The sequence below is a fragment of the Nannospalax galili genome, unplaced genomic scaffold (genome assembly GCF_000622305.1).
Source record: "Nannospalax galili isolate Female #2095 unplaced genomic scaffold, S.galili_v1.0 scaffold31, whole genome shotgun sequence".
NCBI classification, from domain to species: Eukaryota; Metazoa; Chordata; class Mammalia; order Rodentia; family Spalacidae; genus Nannospalax; species Nannospalax galili.
The window spans coordinates 6,352,099-6,373,283 of NW_008332149.1; the positions used below are offsets into that span (position 1 = coordinate 6,352,099).

General features: G+C 47.3%; 1 long non-coding RNA gene across 4 annotated transcripts in view; it reads left to right on the plus strand.

Moving 5' to 3' along the window:
• The window catches only part of LOC103729296, a 78,806-nt gene that overhangs the window by 23,970 nt on the left and 33,651 nt on the right, over window positions 1–21,185 (plus strand). For 3 of the 4 annotated variants that reach the window (XR_001872314.2, XR_607060.3, XR_001872313.2), the window contains exons 2-5: window positions 1,172–1,417; window positions 10,726–10,904; window positions 13,976–14,089; window positions 15,916–16,015. This is a non-coding gene — a long non-coding RNA (uncharacterized LOC103729296). The remainder of the gene's footprint in view (window positions 1–1,171; window positions 1,418–10,725; window positions 10,905–13,975; window positions 14,090–15,915; window positions 16,016–21,185) is intronic. The other variant, XR_003848596.1, reaches the window with a different exon arrangement.

Sequence of the window (21,185 nt, forward strand, 5' to 3'; positions counted from 1 at the left end):
AATGTAAATTAAAAAAAAAAGATTTCCTGGTCACATGCTTTTAATACCAGCACTCAGGAGGCAGTGACAGGCAGATCTTTGTAAGATTGAGGCTTCCCTGGCCTACATAGTGAGTTCTGGGCCAGTAGGGGCTACAGGGAGACCCTGTCTCAAAAAGACAGAAAAAATCATGATGGGTAGTTCTGGGAGTGATATTTGAGGTTGGCCTCCACACACATCCACATATACATGCATGCACACACATGCAGGCACACAAACACGTACATACGTAACAAAGATAGAATACCTACTCTGGTAGCCATGTTGTTTCTTCTTGTATCTGGCTGAGGAGGTAAAGCTATGGTCGGTCATCGCACCTGACCCTACACTGTTAAACTCAGAGCTAAGACTTGAGGCTGTGTGATACTGAAAAATATCATCAAAAGGAGGGCACAGAACTGAGGCACAGTGCCTGCCCTTAAAAGCAGCTCAAACTCAAGCTGGTGTGGAAAGAGATGAGGATAAAGAAGTAACTCCCTGGGATTAGGGAGTTCCGAGAGAGAAGTGGTCAAATAGGACCAGAAGTGACACAATGTAACCTCTGCATCAGGCCCAGGGATGTCTAGGGTGTGAAGATGCCCAGGCCGGGAGCAGGGGATGTCTACGCCGCTGGACGGGCTGGCAAGGGACAGCACAGAAGGAAGGGGTGTGCAGCAAACTATTCAGAAGTAACAACAGGCAGCTTCAGAATGGGGCATGAGTGGGAACCAGGAAGGGAGAACAACGCAGGTGTGGGTAGCACCTCAAAGGCCACACTAAGGAGCAAACCCACTCAGCAGTGCCTCCTACCATGTCCACCAGACTGTTCCAGCTCCGTCAACATGTCTCCCTGCAACACGAGGATTATTAGGGTGATGATGTCTTGTTGATGTGTATGAATCCTGAGTCTTCTGTTTTATGTTTGTCCACCTACACTAGAGAAATTTCCTGCTGGACTCCAAAAACCACAGCTCATAGAACTTTAAGATTCTCCATGTGTGTGGGTTCTCCCTGAATGGGTTGCAATTTATAGAAGTTGATGTCCCCTCTGGCTATGGCCTCAGAGGGGACAAAACACTGCAGACGCTCTGATCGATTCAATTGTTCAGTAAATGTTTACTGAGCAACTAATACATAATGTACCATTGCCCAGGTGTTGGGAGACAGCGCAGGTGAACAGAATGGTGGGACTCTACCTTCACACGGTTTTCTTTCTGGTGGGAAAGCCACCGAGTAAAGAGGATATCAGAGAGTTATGGGAAATAAAGAAAATGAGCCGAGCGGTGCCACAGCTGTGACTCGAGTCAGGAGAGGAGCTGGAGGAGGAAGAAGAGGTGCCAGCTACCATGAAGAGAAGGGACAAGCCCCCTAAGCCAGGGTCTGGCAAGCACAAACTGCGGTAAGTCAGAAGATGCGGGTGAGCAAAGGGAAGGGCGGCAACAGCTGGGGCTGGAGGTGGCAGGGGCCAATTTGGGGTTTGAGGGGCGATGGGAAGCCACTATGGGGTCACCGGGGCAGTGACAGCTATGAATATTGGGGTTCTCAATGAAAGCCATCATTGGTCACCATCTGCTCTGACCTTGCCATTCATTACCAGCCTCTCTGCAGAGTCAAAACAAGTGTTGGGCGTGCATCAGCTTTTATTTTTACAGCAATCTTTGTACCCAACCACCATAGCATTTTTAATAACAAACTGGCGGAGAGTCAGACATCTGTACTTGAAAAAAAAAAGGCCAGGCCAAGTATTTCTAAATGTTTCACATTTACTTGTAACATTAGAATAACCATGAGGTTGCTTTCTACATAATCGGAACCATTCTCATTAGGTTCCACAGACCTCGTCTTTCGTGGGTTGGGGTGGTGGTTTGCATTATGGTAGTGACATTGATCTGACGGGAGTGAATCTCTCCTTGAACATTTGTGGAAAAAATGAGGAAGAAGTTGAGAGGAGCCAGGGCCAGCTAGGAAAATGAGAACTCAGGGAGATAAGCATCAGCTTGGCACTGGGGTAGCATCGAAGGGGCCTAGGCTTTGAAGTCCAGCAAAGCTGGGCTATGGGTGCAGCTGTGCAACCTTGGGGGAGCCACTTGATGTCTCTGAGTTCACTTCATCTCTTCAGTTTGCTCACAAGCTCTACCTCATGGGATTGTGTTGAGCTCTAAGAAGAACATTAGCTAAAGGTCCAGTCCAAGGTTGTTCTTTGATGGTAACCTTCAAAATTAGTACCTCCATTAGATTATACCCTTTTTTTGAAGTTCATCTGCAATATTTACCAAGTAAAAATAGGGAATGCCCAGTTAATTTGGCATTTTTAGCTAAAACAGGCAACAATTATTTAGTATAATTGTGTCCTGTGTAACATTTGAAGTCTACTTAGAGTTATAAAAATATTTATGGGGGACTGGAGAGATAACTCAGGGGTTAAGAGCACTGACTGTTCTTGCAAAGGACCCAGGTTCAATTCCCAGGACCCACATGGTGGCTAACAACCGTCTCTAACTCCAGGGGTCCAACGCCCCCTTCTGACCTCCACAGGCATTGCATGACATGGGTGCACTTACATGTAGGAAATACACTCATACACATAAAATTAAAAAAATATTTTTAAATATATATGCACTGTTTGTCTAAAATTTAATTCTGACCAGGCATTCTGTAGTTTCTCTGGAAATCCTATTCTAAAATAACAACTAATAATTCTAAATTAAGTTTAATTGTCCCAAGAATATCAAAAGGGAGTGATTTTGAGATCCAGCCCAGTCTTTCTGCTCTATCAGTGTCCCTGGGTCAGAGGCAATTTAAAGCATAGGCCACCCAGAACAGACCTGACTTCTGGTAGATCCTCCAGGAAGATAGGTCCAGTAAGCTCAAATGCCTTGTGGTAAGCTGATCTGATGCCCCTGTAGTCACGCCTTGCAAATCAAGCATCCCCTTTACCTGAAGAAGCAAAAGACAGATCTCCAGATCACCATCCCTTGCTCCAGAATATCTAAAATCCAGAAAGACAAAGGGTCTCTTATCTGTCTTCCCCTGCAGTCAGTGGGGAGTCAGCTCTGCACACTCCAGCCATGACTCCCCAAAACAACAGCTACAGGAACATTTCCTACCCCCTCATTTCATGCTTTATTCTGTTTAAAAAAGAAGTAAACATTCGAAGTGCGGAATCTATTCTCTCCGTGCTCCCCCTGGTGCATGCATGGCGGGGGGCGGGGGGGGCAGGAGGGGCACCGAGCTAGGGAGGAGCTAGGCATGGTTGGGTGAAAGCTGGGAAAAGCCACTGGGCAAGGAAAGTGAAGTCAGGCTTGGTCTCTGCTCAGCCCGCCAGGCCAGCAACTGTCTCCACATCTCTGGAAGCTGTGAGCGAGTCCGGAGGACTTCCCAGGGGACCTGGGCTCAGCTTGTAAAGAAAGGACCCTGACATCAAGAAAAGAAGCCAGCCAGTAAATTCCTACTAACTTCATTTCTAAGACTTCTGAATGTGTTTTGAATTTTCTCTAAATTAAGATAATCATGAAAGGTTAAGAAATTTCAACAGAGTGCCACCTGATCCCAGGGCTTGAATTGTATGCTTAATTAGTTCCCGAACATATGGTTCAGAGCAACTTATAGAACAGGGTAATGATGGGAGGTATATTTGGGTATTAGCTGGAGCGATGTTAAAAGGACATTCAGACCCATCTCAAAGCCTTGAACCTGCCCTTGATCTGGGCTGGGAGCTTTGGCAGACATCTGTTTCAAAGAGATATTTTTTAAAAAGAGAACTTTCCAGTGGCCTCATGATAAAAACAAGACTCCATACGGAGATAGACATCAAGCATTAAAATATTGTAGATTCAGAGGGGGCTGAGGAATTCATGGCCTGGGAATGGAAGATGGGGGCAGTGAAGACGGGCTGATGCCAGGATGCAGATATCCCCAAAACTTCTGGGGAAACAAACCTTACCCAATCTAGGGATAGAACAGATGAGTCACAACTGTCCCCGAGGTCCTTCTGTTCCTTCTTGTGCATTAATTCCTGATAGCCCATCAGTACACCTGAGTGTGGAACCTGATCTGTGTCAGAGTCACATCCCACCCCTCCCTGTGCAACCCCAACCTCTCCACCCCATTCTGGGAAGATACTTTCTGAGACTTCCCAGCAGGAGTGCCCTGTCACAAGGAAGTCCCCACTCCCTGGGCTAGTTGTGGGGAGTATGCCAACCTCCCGTGCACCCCCAAAGAAGGAGTGCACTGAACACACATTTTAAAAAACATATGGTTGGTTGGTCTGCACATGACAAGATTCAGACAAGGCCCTTCCCTAACTGCCCCTGAATTTCTGCCCCTAAAAAACTCCTCTTCTCTATAGAATTTGGATCTATCCTGTTTGTAAAACTTGGACCATACATTGAAAATGGCTGCCCAGGGGCGGGGAATGTAGTTCAATTGGTAGAGTGTTCACCTAGCATATACAAAGCCCTGGGTTCAATCCTCGGCACTGTATAAACTGGGTGTGGTGGTGTATGCCTGCAATTCCAGTACTCAGGATATGGAGGCAGGAGTTTCAGTCATCCTTAGCTACACAACAAGTTTGAATTTAAAGCCAGTTTGAGCTACATAAGACCTGGTCACATACAAAAATCAAGGAAATGAGAGGGAGAGAGGGAGAGGGGGAGAGAGAGAGAGAGAGAGAGAGAGAGAGACCCCACCCATTAGATACCTGTCATCTACGGTCTTCAAACAAGACCCAGAGAAGACCACCCATCTCATCCATCCCTTTATACTACACTGCCCCCAAGTCATTCATTCATCCACACTCTCCAATCCTTTGGGCAAGAGCACCTCCGCACCTATCAGTGGGTTTGGGGTGGTGTGGGAAATGCAGAGCTGGCCTAGTATGGTCCTGCCCTCTGGGAGCTCCAGTGAAAGGTGAGTTTGAGAGCAGACCTAGGAAGGTACATCTGAGAACAGGAGTGTGATGTGAGCCAAGGCCTCCAGAAGGGAAGGGAAGGAAACTACCTGGGAGTGGTGGCTCCCACCTTTGATCCCTGTACTCAGAAGGCAGAGGCTGGCGGATTTCTGTGAAATCAAGGCCAGCTGGGTGTACACAGTGAGTTCCAAGCCAACTGCAGCTACAGGAACACCCTGTCTCAAAAAAACTGAAAACTCAAAAGTAAAAACAGTGAGCTGCTGTCCAGGTTACAACAGCACATACCCCGCCCACATCCTTGTTAAACCACAAGGCGAGTATAGTCCCTTCTGTTTTATAACTAAGAAAACCGAGATGCCACAGCTCAGCCTCAGTGGGACCTACATTTAAACTTGGACTCAGACTTCCCAAGCCCACAAAAGGCTGAGCATTTCAGACAAAGGCTAGATCGCAGAGGGTCTTAAATCAAGCTGAAGAACGGAGCTATTTCTTCTTTAGTCCCTGAGCTCCAAGGAGGACTTGAAGCAGGGCTACAAGATCCACAGAGCAACTCCATGCAAGACATGAAGCAGAAAGAGGCTGGGGGCAGGGTGGACAGGAAACTGAAGGAATAGCTACGGTAGACCCCCTGAGGTCATCAGCATCAAACTGGGTCATGGGTCCATGGAGGAAAGAAAAGAATGTAAAAGAGGAGGTAGAGGCCTACTGTGCAGAAGGCAGGAAAGATGTTCCAAGACCCACAGCAGCTACACATCCTGAGAGCTGCTGAAGTTCCGCCAAAGCAGCTTCCAGAGCAGCCGCAACCTACGGCAGATTTAAGGAGTGACCCATGTGATGTCACTGAGCCCTCATAACAATCAGATGATGTGGCTGTTCTTACCAGCTCCATCTTAAAGCTGAGCAAACTGAGGCACAGAGGAGCTCATGAGCTTGCGGTGCTCTCCCTGGGAGGAAGCAGTCTGAACTGGAAAGTGGCCGGACTTTCCCACCCAGAGCCTGACTTCCTGACCCCTACCTACAATCACTGGATCCAGGGGTGGGGGTCCCTATGCCTATCAAAGAGCATCTGCCTGCCCTGTCCCTGGCCTGCAAAATCGTCTCTGGTTATGCCCAAAGTTACCTTTCTCCTTTGCCCTTCCCTCCCCAGTTTCAGAGGGCCACAGCGAAGCAAGCAGGAGGTCAGATCTGGGCTGTGATAAAGTGAGGGAGTGAAACCTTGTGAGCTCCGGACCTATCCCTGGGGCAACGCAGCAGGAGACCTCCAAGCCAGTGCCAAGCCAAGTGGGATGAAGATCAAAGGCGGCAGGGGGTGGAGAGGGAAGAGCAACAAGCAGCAGAAGTGGGCAGGGTCTCCGAAAACTGCTTCCATATCATATGTCCATGAGTGGGTCTCTTTGGAGGTCTGGGTCACTCCAGCCCAAGGTGCAGGGCAGTATCCTGGGTCCCTAGGCCTGCCAGGATCTCCCCATTCTGCAGTCCCATGCTCAGGACGGGGGATGAAGAAATAACGATTGAGAAGTGTTCTGTGAATAATCTCCTTCCGTCACCCAGGCTGCTGCCTTTCTTGGGGCTCAGTCCACAACCACACTTGGATTGCTGCTTTTGAAATCCTCTGTGGGTACATGGATCCTGCATGTGTCATCTGTCACACTCTTAGAGAATCTGAGCATAGCGACGTTCACAATGTAAGACTTCTGGAAGTCTTTAGACCTGCTCAGTAGAGATACTTTATGTACCTAGGCCCATAAAAGCACTTAGCAGAGACGCGTCCTGAGAGGCAGATACACAGCCTGGCGAGAGCCCTGTCTAGGGAGCTCAGGCCCAAGATCCAACAAAGCACCACTGGTTTCCTGAGAGATGCAGGGCAGGCCACATTGCCTCAGTTTCCCCAGCTAAAGAAAGACTGACTTAATGTTAAGACTGGTCTTAATGTTCCCACGGGGTTCTAACCTGTCCTGTCTGGGCATAAATCAGAATTCCCTAATGCAGGGCACCTGCACTGTTTCCAGTTGCTAGCTATTATTATTAAGAGCTTGAGAAGACCCCATTTTGCATCCCTGTGCACTGTCTGTCTCCAGCAGTGAGGACAGACTTCCTCTGTCCAGCATGTTGCTGCCCCCAGCATCAAGCTCACATCATTGCAGAGATTCTACCAAAAGGTATTTTGGAAATAATGGCCTTTCCTCTCCCATAGATTACATTCAATTATTTAGCACCTCTCTCCCCACAAACATTTCTGCATTTCAAGAGCTGTTTTTCTGTTGAGCAAGCACACTTAGTATGCTCTGCTTTCTTATTAGAAAAAGCCAAGTCTAGCTCCCAGGGTATCATCTTGGCAGCTCCAGCCACCAGAGAATGAGAATCACCGTGTCCAGCTGATATCATTTCAGGTCAGCACAAAGAACTGTGACGTATTGGGCGGTCCAGGTGGCCTTAGTGGAAGGGTCCACATCCATCACCATTTGGCTCCTAGAGATTGCAGAAATGTATAGGAATCCATACAACAATCTCAGTTAACCCTAAGGCCCTGGGACCCCCAGGCTGGTATTTCCTTTGCTAGAGTGCCAAGATCATGGCTGGTTCTTCTGGAGGCCCTGCTGCATGCCTCTCTCCTAATGCCTCGCAGCTGCTGGATGGCAAGCCTTGGGGGTCCTTGGCTTATAGCGTCATGGGTCCAACCTTTGCTCCCATTATCACATAGAATTTTCCTCCCTGTGTTTCTATGTGTATTTTTGTTTCCAAATTCCCTCTCCCAATGATCTCATCTTAATTTGATCACATCTCCATAGTCTATGTTTCCAAGCCAGGACACATCCAGAGGTACAAGTGAATTTGGGTAAGAGGGATGCTGGTGACCCCAAATCCATGTGGAGGATCAAGAATCAGATGGAGATAAAGGGCATGCTTCTCTTCCAGTCAGTGTTCTGTGAGCTTCCTGATGTGATTCTAGAATCCGCCATCTATGGAACAGAAGGGACAAGTCAAGTGTGGGGAAGCAACCCAGTGAGACGATCTGGGCCATCGCCACAGACTGAAGTCCTTTGCTTGAAGGCTGATCTGAGATACCTCCCACCACCATACCACCCTCTCATTTTACGAATGAAAACACCAAAGTCCAGGGTCAGCCCTTGACTCTGCCTAGTGTCCTCTACACATGGTAATTCCAGTTTTAAAAGCACCTGTATGGTTTACAGGGAAAGAGGAGATTTTAACTCCTCCATAAATCTGCCTCCACTACCCACATCCAAGACATGTCAAATTGTTCAAAATAATAATGTTATTATTTGATGTAAATATGTTCACAGCCTTATGAAAAGTGTGAATAAAAGCATCTTTAGAAACTGCAAATATCTTTTCACTGTGGCACAGGACCTAAGCTGATGCAACAGAGGTGATTTGCAAATGTTACAGCTTCATTTGTGACCCCCAGTGACTCTCTCCCTTTCTAACCAGATTGTCCCCTGAACCATTCCACCCCGGACTTCAAGCAGAATAATGACAATGTCCACTACCACCTCCTGGGTGCCTGTGACAAGCCAGGCTCTGTGCTGAGTTCTGAGCCTATTTTATCTTGTTTTCCCTTCCCATAGCCCTTTGAGGGAGGAACTTCTTTCTCTTCTAATAAGTGGGAAATCTGAGGCCAAGTTTGGTCCAAGGGTAAATTTTGTGGATTTTTTTCCCTCATCTGAATGCCTCGAGTGATATAAGCCCTCAGTTTTCAAAGGTGTCACCAACCCGTTACTGTAGCCACATTCAGTAAAAAATAAGGAGCTACTTTCTTCTTAAAACAGCTTCAATGACATAGCCACATAAAGTACGGTTTCTCCATTTAAAGTGTGTATGTGTGTGTGTATGTGTGTGTGATAATTTTCACTATCAACTTTACTAAGTTTGGGCTAACCTCGGAGACACCCCCCTGGACATGTCTGTGAGGGTGTACCACAGAGGTTTAACTGAAGAGAGAAAATTTGCTCTGAATGTGATTCGTACCATTCCATGAACTGGGGTCCTAGACTGAATGAAAAGGGAAAAAGAGGAGCTGGAGAGATGGCTCAGCAGTTAAGAGCACTGACTGCTCTTGAAGAGGACCCTGGTTCAATTCCCAGCACCCATCACATGGTGGGTAATGACCATCTGTACCTCCAGTACCAGGGGATTCAACACCCTTTTGACCTCCACAGGCATTGTGTGACATGGGTGCGGTTACATACATGCAGGCAAAACACTCATACACATAAAATAAAAATAAGTATGTTCTAAAAGGGAAAGAGAGAAAGCCAGCATTCATCTCTCTCTGCTTTCTGACTGTGGACACAGCTGCCTCGTGCTCCCCCACTATGAACTGCAGGACATGACAGACTGTATTCCCTAAAACCATGAGCCAAAATAAACCCTCCCTTCCTTAAGTTGCTTTTGTCAGGTATTTTGTTATAGAGATGAAAATAATCATTCAGCATGTGAGTCAGTGGTATTTGAGCATGTAACAGACACATGAAACCATCACCACAGCTAACTTTTGAACATTCCCATCACCTTAAAAAGAAAGCCAGTACTCTAGAGCTATCCTTTCCCTCTCCTCCCCTCCCATCACTAGCCCTAACCAACCATGAATCTACTTTTTTTTTTATCTCTGTGGAGTTACACAGTCTACAAGCTTCATATAAACAAAAGCATATACAATGTGGCTTTCACATCTGTCTTCTTTCATTCAATGTCATCCATGTTCACGTACATTGTAGGATGTGCCTATACTTCATTGGGCGAAGAATATTTCATTGCATGGATATACTACATCAGGAACATTCCAGAAAACCACTCTCCTGAAATACAGGTTAATGTCTTTATTCAACAAATGACATGTGGTTTACAACGCCTGTTAAGGGATATTATTTGAGCATTATAACGTTATCATTCCTTAGGTTCCAAATGATTCCATATTTCTGCTCTTTTCAAGAGACTGTGCTGGGCTACAGTGGGATTACTTCAGTAAGCTTTTCTTGATAGAAAGTGGAAATTTGGAGCATAAACAGGACTGGAGCAAGTGTCTTCAAGTCTCTTCAGAAATAGTGGAAATAGGAACCAGGGAAAGAGCTCAGTGAAAAAAGTGGGATGGTACCTGAGGAACACCACCAGAGATTGTCCTCTGGCCTCCAAGTGCATGCACATGCACCTGCACACACATGCACATGTGTGTGCACCCATACATAAGAAACAGCAGAAAAACAACCAGTGGCAACCGAGGCAATCCAGGAGCTGAGAGACAAGTGCTGAACTCCTAGACTCAGCAGATAGCCTTGCTAAGCAGAGGTTGAAAACCCTCTTAGCACTAAGCCACCATGACCTCCTTTCAAAATAATACCATCTTTCAGACCCACCCTTGGTTCTTGGGACCAGAGTCCTGGCTCACAGTTTTCCATGGAAATGTTTTCTCCTAATCAAACATTTAGTAGAGCTGGAGAATGAGCCCTTCCCCCAGACCCATAGAATCACCTCAGGCTGAGAGGCTGTTCCTATAGAACCAGCAGGAAGGGGCTCTGGGGGGAATGGAGACACCGTCTTCCTTTCCCAAAGTCCTGTTATTCTTTCCCCAAGGAAGCACCACCTAGCAGAAAAGTCTGAGGCCAACGGGAAACAGACTGTCATACCTCAAGCCTGTGGAGAACTGGTTGCCTTTGATCTAGGCATTTCCTGTGGTCCTACAAGGGGGAGTGGGAGTATCTACTCCTCATCTAAGTTTTCAGAAAGAAATCTTCCACTTCTTCCTAGAATCTTAGATTTTGGCTTATAACTTATTGCAGGTTCAGGCCACTGCACTCGAGCCTCGCTTGATCTTCTGCAGTCTCTCAGGAGGCACCTTTTAGCCTGTGTGCAAGTAGCTTCAGACATTCAGCTGCAGAAAGAAGCAAAGAGTGGAATCCAGAGGCTCATGACCCTCCTTTCTTGGCTTCGACCAGCCTGGCCAATGTGAATATGAAAGGTACGGGTGGGAAAACCGGAGCCAAGGCTGGCTTCCTAGCTCGTTTGTAGCTGGTTTCTCCCCTCTGGGCTCCTGTTTATCCCTCTCCAAAATGAAATACTCAGTTGGAAGGCACTGTGAGCTGCTTTCAAGTCATGTGCTGACTATGATCCATTGGTAGAAGCTGTATGGAGGGCTGTGAAGATTTCGAGAGTAAGGAGGAAGTGAGCTGGAATCAATTAGCAATGTCTGCTCTGAGCAAAGAAAGAGGGCAGGACAGCTTGACTTCCCACATATTGTGACTCTTGACAATGCTATCCAGAGTCCTCTTGAGTTCAGATCTTCTATTTGGCTTTGCTGTTTTGTCTTCTCTGAGGACCTATTTCAGGGTTGGTCCCATCTACCAGAAAGTGACAGTGGTCTACAGATAATTACTTTGAGGTTTTACCATATAAGTTAGAGACACTCAAGGAATAGAGGTTAGCTCTCCTAGAGATCAGAAAGTAGCCCGAAAGAGTTTCTCTAGCACAAAACCGAATCCCACAGATCATGAAGCATCTGACATGGATAAGCCATGTCACTGATTACTCACCATGCCACAAATACAAAATACAACCTTTATCCAGATAGCTTGATCCTGAAAGACTGAGAAAGGAAAGTCTACATTTATTTTTAGTGAAAGTTGTGGAGATAGCTCAGGCAGTAAAGTGCTTGCTGTATAAGTGTGTGGACCTAAGATGGGTCTCTTAAAACTCATGTTAAAAAGCCCAGCATAGCTGGGCGTGGTGGCGCACGCCTTTAATCCCAGCACTCGGGAGGCAGAGGCAGGCGGATCTCTGTGAATTCAAGGCCAGCCTGGTCTACATAGCCAGTTCCAGGACAGCTGGGGCTACAGGGAGACCCTGTCCCAAAAAAAGACCAAAAAAACAAAAAAAATCCCAGCATGTTGGCATGCATTTATAATCCCAGTGTTGGGGAGACTGATACAGGGAGAGCCCTGGGGCTCACTGGCCAGCCAACCTACTCAATTGGCAAGTTCCTTCTTGATTCTTTTTAAAGTAGCTGACTTATTTTTATATTTTTATGTGTATAAGTGTTTTGCTTGCATGTAGTAAGTGCATCAGTGTCATGCAATGCCCACAGAGGCCTTGGAACTGGAGTTACAGATGGTTGTTAGCTGCCATGTAGCTACCCGGTCTTCTGGAAGAGCAGCTGGTGCTTAACCACTGAGTCACCTCTCTAGACCCTCCAGCTTGCTTTTTGAATCAAGGTGGATGTCACTTGAGGAAGGACACCTAAGGTTGATGTCTGGCCTCTACTTGCACACACACATATACACACACCTGCACATATATGAATATACACATATACCTGCCCATACACACATACACATAGACACCAAAAGAAGTGAGAAGAGGGGCCTGGAATGTAGGTCAGTGGTAGTAAAATTGACAGCAGTAAAGAGACTTTGAAGCAGGAAATGGGTAGTGGCCCCATCTGTAAAGTGACAGTAACGATTCCTCCTCCAAGGGTCTATGAGACCCTGCAATGAGAAAATCACCCAAAGAGTTTGGTACAGTGCCTGGTACTGAGCGACCCTGCCTCATCAAAGCAACCCAGCATCCTGGTGTTATTCCCAGTCTCCGTTTTTGGTGTTGCTGGCCCTGTGCCTGTGAGCTGTTCTGAAACGGTCCTCCCCTCAGTGGGGCGGCAGCTTGCTATCTTTGCTATCTCACCGCGGAGGCCCCACGTGCACCAGTTCCAATAACACGATTAGTCATTTTTCATTCCTGAGATAACTGCCCATGGGTGGTGCATGTGTGCTTGTGTGAGGGTGTATGTGCCTTTCTGAGAAGGGGAAAATCCATATTCTCTCTATTCTGCCCGAATTAATCAAATAAATCTTCTGTAAGGAGCTGCTAAATGAATCACAGATGGCTCTGCCCTTTTACAGGTTACAGAAAGCACCCGTTACAGTTCTTTTAATTTATCAGAGGAAAAAAGATGCCCTCCTATGCCCCTTCCCTCTTGCAATAATAATCAGAAGCAGCCTATTTTCCGAGGGTCCAAGACTCATTTTCAAAAAATGTATATCAATAGATGTAACAGCGGGAAGAGGATTTTGCTAAGTTCCAGCCTCCAGCACGGCAAAGGTGCCCTGGCTGGGGAGAGCGTTTATAAAACCACATTTAATAAAAGAGAGTGTTATATTAAGTATGTTTGCTAGTGTATTTCAGCATATGGTTTCCATATCGGGCAGAAAGATGCCAAACACATGCTTTTACCGTCTTTCTACTCTTTCGGAGAGGCGTCCATTCTGGCGGGTGGTAGGATGAGAGGATTTTTTTTTTTTTCAGATATGAGTACGTTGTTTTGTTTTGCTTTTTACAACCCCCACTCACGTGTAAAAGCATGGGGGAACATTCAGCCAACGTGTGGAGACTGCTTTTTCTACTTATGTAATTAGTCTGAGAAACTTGCCTGACTGACTTTCTACAGTGGTCTCAACATCCTCCCAGACTCCCCAACCCTCTCCAAGGCAGGCCAACTTGAAAGTGTGAATCAGGTTCAGCTGCAAGGATCTGAGCTCCTGAATTTTAAAGATGAATGCATTAGTAAAAGTTTTAAGGATGGCTGCCTGGCTTTACATCCTCAAAAGTCCCTGTTGGGCTAGAGATGGCTCAGCAGTTAATAGCACCAATTGCTCGTGCAGAGGACCCAGATTTTGTTCCCAGCACCCACATAGTAGCTAAATCTTCTATAGATCCAGTTCTTGGGATCTGACGCCCTCTTCTGGCCTCTGAAGACACTGCACACACATGGTACACTTAAATTCATGCAAGCAAAACACTCATACACATAAATAAAGATTTTTTAAAAGTCTCCTTTGATCAATCACCCATCTAGCTATTTGTCCAGAGGCCCCCTTTGGCACTTGGGCTGAGTATTGGGATTGTGCATATGTGTACATGTGCATATGCATGTGCGTGTATGTGTGCGTGTGTGTGTGTGTGTGTGTGTGTGTGTGTGTGAAGGCCAGAAGTCAATGTCAAATGCCTTCCCCTAACTTCTTTTTCCTTTTCCCCACCGAGAAACAAGGGCTCAATACGTAGCCCTGACTGGCCTGAAACTTACTACATAAACCAGGCTGAGCTTGAACCAGCAGAGATCCATCTACTCCTGCTTCCCGAGTGCTAGGATTAAAGGTACGTACGAGCACACCCAGCTTCAACTGGCTCTCACAGTACCTAAAACTCACTATCTTGGCTAAACTGGCTAGCCCACCCCCTGGGATCTGCCTGTTTCTACTTTCCAGCACTGGGGTTACAGATACATGCCACCATGCCTGAGTTTTATGTGGGTGCTGGGGGATTCAAGCACAGGTCCTCATGCTTACACAGCCTGAACTTTACCCATTGAGCCTTCTCCCCAGCCCTAGTATTGGGGATTTTATCTGTTAGGATCCCATAAATAAAGGCATTTGGCTGTGGCCCTATAACCATGATATTCTTAGAAAGACAACTAGGAGCAATCTCCCCAGTCCACCACCATTAAATAGTCTAACAAACTCCTGATTTGAGGGTGATGGGAGAAGTTAAGAATCTATGCTAGGAAGGGAGTGGGTGGGGGCCTCTGCAGCCAGGCTGCCAGGTCCACCCCCACCCCAAGCAGATCTGCCTGAGCCAGTTATAAATCTACTGGTACCATTTCTTTTTCGTCACTTGCCTAATCCTGTGCCCTTCGTTTCATGTGCTGTAATTATTAACATCTGCTTTCTGAGCCTGGCTCGCATGGAGTTTGCAAAGGCAGTTCTCGGTCCAGAACAATGGTGACAGCTGTTTCATTTAGCCTAGGGCCAGCACTTCCTGTTCAGTCTACATCTGCCCTTCTGTGTCCAATTTCGGTTTCAGGGTTTTGTGTTTTGTTTTCTTTCTTTCTTTCTTTTTTTTTTTCCTTCATCTGACCTTGCTATATATTTAAGAAGAATTTTTGACTTAGCACTGCAGCTAGGATTTCTAGCACATATGCTTATTCGATTGGCAGCAGAGAGAGAAAGGAGAAAGCTCAGATTGTCCCCAGCAGCTAACATGGTGGAGAGAAGGGCCAGAAAGAAGAGTTGGCCTGTGATCCAGGTAGCAGGCCCTGGGGAGATTCCTCAGGAGAAAGCCCAGATTGTCCCCAGCAGCTAACATGGTGGAGAGAGGGGGCAGAAAGAAGAGTTGGCCTGTGATCCAGGTAGCAGGCCCTGGGGAGATTCCTGGGGCTTGAAGCTGACTTCTGTGGAACTTATGCATAGGAAAGATGGGCTCGGTTGATCTGTCCCTCAATCTGGGCTCATCTTCCTGGTTTCTCTGGTGAGGGGTCATACAAGTATCCCCTTGAGGGAGTAGTATGTCCAGGGGTGGCCTCCCGTAGCGCAGAGGTCTCTTTTCTTCAGGCAGCAAACGAACTACTAAGATGAATGAGGCAAGAATCAGAGAAGTCTATCTTTACTTCTGTTCGGAATCACCATCACCTACCAGAAATCCCTTCTAATCCCCTCAGAGGGGCCCACGGGATGGAAAAGACAGTATGCTGTGAACAGAATAAAAGAATCTGGCTTTGCACAGTCTGCCTAGACCCCTTAACAAATGTGGCTGTGTGTGTCTGTGGGCGACAAAGCATGGAAACTACACCCACTCTTGCCCTTTCACCTGCCCCTTCCTAGCTTAATTCTAGGTGACCCACTCCCAGGGTCTCCAGCTCGGCTGGCATACCGATGTCAAGTCTTCATCTGAGACCCCACCACACGTACCGGGTTATGCTAGATGCCCTCAGGCCTTGCTGGATAGTCATCACCCAGGCTACTACAAAACCCAGGCTTCCCTTGGATAAAACCTTGTAGGAAAGTTCAAGCATCCCCTGAATAAACAAAACAGAGAGTGCAAGGTGGGTGGGGTAGAGGCCTGGTAACAGGGCATCTGGGCCTTTCTTGGCCCAGGGGCTACAAGGGGGCAGAGGCTCTGGATTCCACCAACCCTTCCTTTTATAGTCCTTAACAGGTGACAGCACTGGGACCCTGAGTCAGGAAACCGCTAGTGTACAGCTGCAGCTTGACCAGGCTTGACCTAACAATACAGAGGAGGGTCAAGGTAAGTCTATGGTGGTTCTGGGAGCTCAAGACAGTTCTCCATGTCAGTGTGAATGTCTCTTTCCATCCTAGCTCTTCTCCATCCTTTTCTGGGCTCTGGATTCCGCTCCCAGGTGGGAAGAGTGAGGCAGGCCAGGAAGACGCTGTGGCTCAGCTCTTGCATCTGAGGCCCACTTCAGGATGGTGACTTCAGGCTGCCAGTGGACAGCTGACTGCCAGCAGCTCCTGAGACAAGAGCTCCTGAGAAAATGTCTTCTCTAGGCTGAGCTGACAATAGGGAGAGAAGCAGCTGAAAGGGGGTGTGGGGGAGTGGGGAAGCCCTAGACTAGAGGAGGTGACCACCTCCCACTGTCTCCTTGAGCCAGTAGTATCCAAGAGAACTGGCCTAGGCTGGCAGAGGCCTCAAGGGGCGCTTCCTAAGCTCTAGAATGCATAAAAGCAGATTGCAGCCTCCCAGTGAGGCCAGCTAGGGTCCCCTCCACCTGCCCACTAGCCTTCTCCGCGATGGCTACACCAGGCCCTGACCACTGAGCCTGTCCCTGCCCCCACCCCAGTCCTGCCTCCCCCCTCCACACTTCCTTCTTTCTCACTCCTTTTCTTCTTAAAGTTAATTGCAACTTTTTTCTCAGCGCCCTGATCTGGATAAGCCACATCTCATTAGAAAAAGATTTAGCCGGAGCCAAAGCAGGCTGAAGAAGGAATCCCTAATCAACAGAGAAAAGATTTGGGTGTAATTGCTCTCTCCCGCCATTCTCACCCCCTCCCTCCTCCAATCTTTCCCTGCTCATTAATCTGAAAAGAAAGTCACAGGCTAATGTCTCAGTGTTCAAGTATCTGCAGCAGCAGCAAGCAAATCCAAGAGCTTGGGGACAAGGGTGAGGGGTGTCCCACAGAGAGCTGTGATGGTTGGGGTATACGGGTGAAATAGTTTAGATGTGGGGGCTGTGTGAGGAACTTTGAGAGAGTACACATATGTGTTTGTGAAATGCTTTCGTTGTTGGGAGGTGTTATGATTGGTTATTGGTGCAAGCATACGAAGTGCTGATAATTGGGGATATAAGAGAAGCCCTTTACACGTGTGTGTGTGTGTGTGTGTGTGTGTGTGTGTGTGTGGCCCTTTGGTTATGGTGTGGGTGTTTGAAGTATTCTGATTATTGGATGTATGTGTGAAACCCTTTGCTTTGAGCTTTATGTGTGTGTGTGTGTGTGTGTGTGTGTGTGTGTGTGTACATGCACGTTTGTGTAGCTTTTTGGTTAGTGCTATGGGTATATGAAATGCTTTGATTATTGCATAGGTCTATGGGGATGTGAGGTACTTTCAATGGTGAGCACGTAAAGGCTTGGTAATTGGGGGTGTGCGTTTGTAAGTGTGAAGTGCTTTGGGGATTAGAGTAGAAATGGATAAAGTGAGGTGAACTCTTCCATCCCTGGTGTATATGAGGTGGTTTAGTTGTTGAGCGGTGCATGTGTAGTCCTTGGGCTTCATTATTTGTGCGTGTGTGTGTGTGTGGCATTATTTGTGCGTGTGTGTGTGTGTGTGTAAAATATTTCCTTCACTAGGTATCTGTGTGTCACCTAACATGTGGGCCCTTTGGTGGCCCCTTCCTCTTGCCTGAGTCCTATGCTGGCAGGTGCTTGAGTGAGAGTACATGGGAAATGAACTTAGGGGCAAACCATTTTCCCAGGTAGAAGCCCTGGGTTCTCTAATGCCCAGCAATGGGGTCGCAGTCCGTTCTTTCTTCAGAGTTTAGACATTTTCTGCAATGGCAATTTGTCATCAGAGGGAGGAGGGGGGCCACTTAAGTACTTGGTTTTTAAATGAAAAAGTAATGAATGCTCAAAAAACAAATCAGTAATACACACCATGGTAAAGTGTGACTGGCATGAAGGTCTGTCCCCAGATCTCCTCCCCAGGTGCTCCTTATAGTACCTTCTAAATACAGGCCTCAGTCACATAGGGTCTCCATGTTGGTGTTTATTACAGACAACCCTGAACCTGACTCTTAACGATGTACCTCAAGAGAATTCTCTCCATCAGCACAGATCTACATCCATGCTCTGGTTTCAGCACATGGGTTGATGGAGAGAAATAACAAGGAGCCTCTGTTCTAGACAGAGTGCTGGGGAACCAGCTCTTCCTAGTAAAGCAAAATCATGGTGGCCCAGCATGATGCTGAGCCCCACAGTTACTGCCTCATTCAATGCTCAGAAAACCCTAGGAAAGAGTCATGACCCAGTTCCTAGTTGAAGACACGCAAGGTAAGAGAGACACTGGTCATATCCATATGGTACGTGGCAGAGCCAGAGCATGCCCCCACGCAGCCTGAGGGCAGAGCTCTGAACCAAGGAAGGACCTTCTGGAATCTGGGTGTGAAGAGATTGTGCTGCCCTCAGTCACACTACAGAGCTCACAAGCCTGTGAGCTGTGTCATACTGCCTGCGTGTCTCACATTGTACAAGCCTAGGCTTACTGAGTCCCTCCCTTGTGCTCATTGGTCACCCTCAGCTCTAGCTCCACTGGCCTCACCTTGGTCTCCCCTCCAGGAGCTGCTAGCAGGAAAACCCAAGTTCCCATGCCTTGTCCCAGCCTCGGACAGGTGAAGCCAGGCTTGAGTCTCTGTGTTTCCGGAGCATAGTGGTGTATAATTGAGGTATTTGCCTAATAATTCTCAAATGGCAGCAATAGCCACAACTGTGGAGTTATCTCCTTACAAGGCTACATTTGTCTGGCCACAGGGTTGCCTAGGACACAGCAAGGCAAGTTTCTAAGCTAGGGCAGGTACAGTGTGCACGTCTCACAGTCACCAGGGCCAGGCCCACCTCAGGGAGAATGTAGTCCCTCCAGCCTTCCCATCGCCTCTTCTTCCCATCTCAGTCCACTGGGCTTGGGGAATTCCTGCCACTGCAGTAGGGCAGAGGATAAGGTGAATATCTACAAAGAATGTGAAAGTCCTATTGGAGACACTGGAGGAAGGTAACCAGGGAGGAAAAATTATCAAAGGCTGTCTGGGACCTACTGAGAACAGCCTAGAACAAGATTAACTGCCAGGATCACAGACACCTGTGGCTATGGCACACTTGTGCCAATGCAAACAGAGGTCTGTAGGGCAAACCACACACCAGATTATAAAGACATGGCATGAAGTGGAGACTAAGAGTCCCATGAAAGCCTGACTAGTCACCAGACACCACCATGATAGTTTGAGGATACTGGGCAACATGAAACAACTTATAAAAGTAAATATTGGTTTACATCAACTGCTTTGATCACTTGTTCTCTTCAAGTGTTTGTCCTTTTTACTTTCTATTGCTGGGATAAAACTGATCAAAACCAACTTGGGAAGGAAAGGGTTCATTTCACCTTCAGCTTACAATTCATCATGGAAGGGACCCAAGGCAGAAGCTCAGGGTAAAAATGCAGAGGCAGAAACTGATGGAGGAACACTGCTTACTGGCTTGCTCCCCTGGCCTGTGCTCAGCCTGTTTTCTTGTACAACCTAGGACCATCCACAGTGGACTGGGCCTTCTCACATTACTCAACAATCAAAGTGCCTCACAGACATGCCCACAGGTCAATTCAACAGAGGAAATTCCCCAATTGAGGGTCCCTTTTCCTGTGTGTCAAATTGACAACTGAGGCTAATAAATAAACGTGTTTATTCATTTATGTAGGGACAGACCTCTCTATATAGCTCTGACTTTTCTAGAACTTGCTATATAGACCAAGCTGGACTTGAATGTGCTGTGATCCTCCTGCTTCTGCCTCCAGTGTACTGGAATAACAGGAGTGCCTCACTACACCTGGCCACTTTTATTTCTTTATAATGTGGCTACTAGAAAGTTTAAGCTTACATGCATGGCTCCTGTTTGCACTGGCCAGCCCTGACCTAAAATACAACACATCTTAATGTGAGAGCGTTGTCCTCATTTTACCAGTGAACGAAGCAGCTCAGAGATTGACTGATCTGAGCAAGGACACCAACTAGCAGCTGAAGAAGCCAGGATTTACATCAGGAGGGATCAGTTGTCCCTACAGGGCACCCTACAAGTTACTAACACTCTGAAGGCAAGGGATGAATTGTCACCTTCATGACATACTGTGTGGAAGAGCTTCAAACAATAAGGACAGGTGCAGAGTGCACATTAGGGTTTGGTTTGGTTTGGACAGAGGGTCTCATATACCTCAGGCTGGCCTCATACTCAGAGGATGACCTGGAACTTCTGATCCTCGGACTTCCTTCTTCTACCTCCTGAGTGCTGGGCTTATAGGCATGTACCACCACACCCAGAGAATCAAGAAAGGAAAAATACAAGTCTTGGAATTGATCTCTGAAACTAGCAGGGATGTGAAAGTAAAAGATCGGGATCAATCTTTATGTACACTGCTCCTGAAGACTTCAGAACAAGATTCTTGTGTGAACTTGAACAGGTCCTGTTTTCTCCTCGGGCCTCAGTTTCTCCATCTGTCACAGAAGGGGCTAGTCTAGATGGCCTCTCAAATGATCAGGATCCTCTGTGCTCCAACTCAGCAGATGCTTCCCTCCATGAGGCTGAGGGTGAGCTACAAGCCTAGCCAGAAGGGATCTTCTGGTGAGTGGAACACCTCTGTGTCACCTGGAACTAAGACGGCCTAGACGTGGAGTTGTCTGGTGACATACTTTGCACATGCCTGGCACACAGGCAGTGCTCAGTAAATGCTGCCTCATGTAGTGATCCTAGCATTAAGTAGGCTCACCAGCTGGGTGGCCAGCTCTGGGTCAACAGACTCAAATTCTCAGGCAATGTCTAGCTTAGAGCCCCACCCCAAACTGACACACTCAAATGCTGAATTTGATCTAAGGCAGCTTCACCTGAACTTGGCTTCTGAAGGGTTTGTTACTCAATTCCCTGATTGAATAACAGAACCGCCTCATGGGGGAGATGGGCGGGAGATGGGGCACAGGGAATCAGGGCTCTTGTAACAACATCTTCTAAGTGTTCAGAATAAGACCTAGAAACTTTACACCTCAGAGATGGGTTAGGAGCTAGCTTCTTTCCCCAGGTAGTAGGGGGCGGACATTTTGGGGCCCTTTGGACGAGTGACGCAGATCTTTGCCAGGGGCCTTCTCTGCCCCCATCCTCCCACCGTGGGAGACTGACCTTGTTTCTCCTTAGCAGTCTCTCATTTTTTT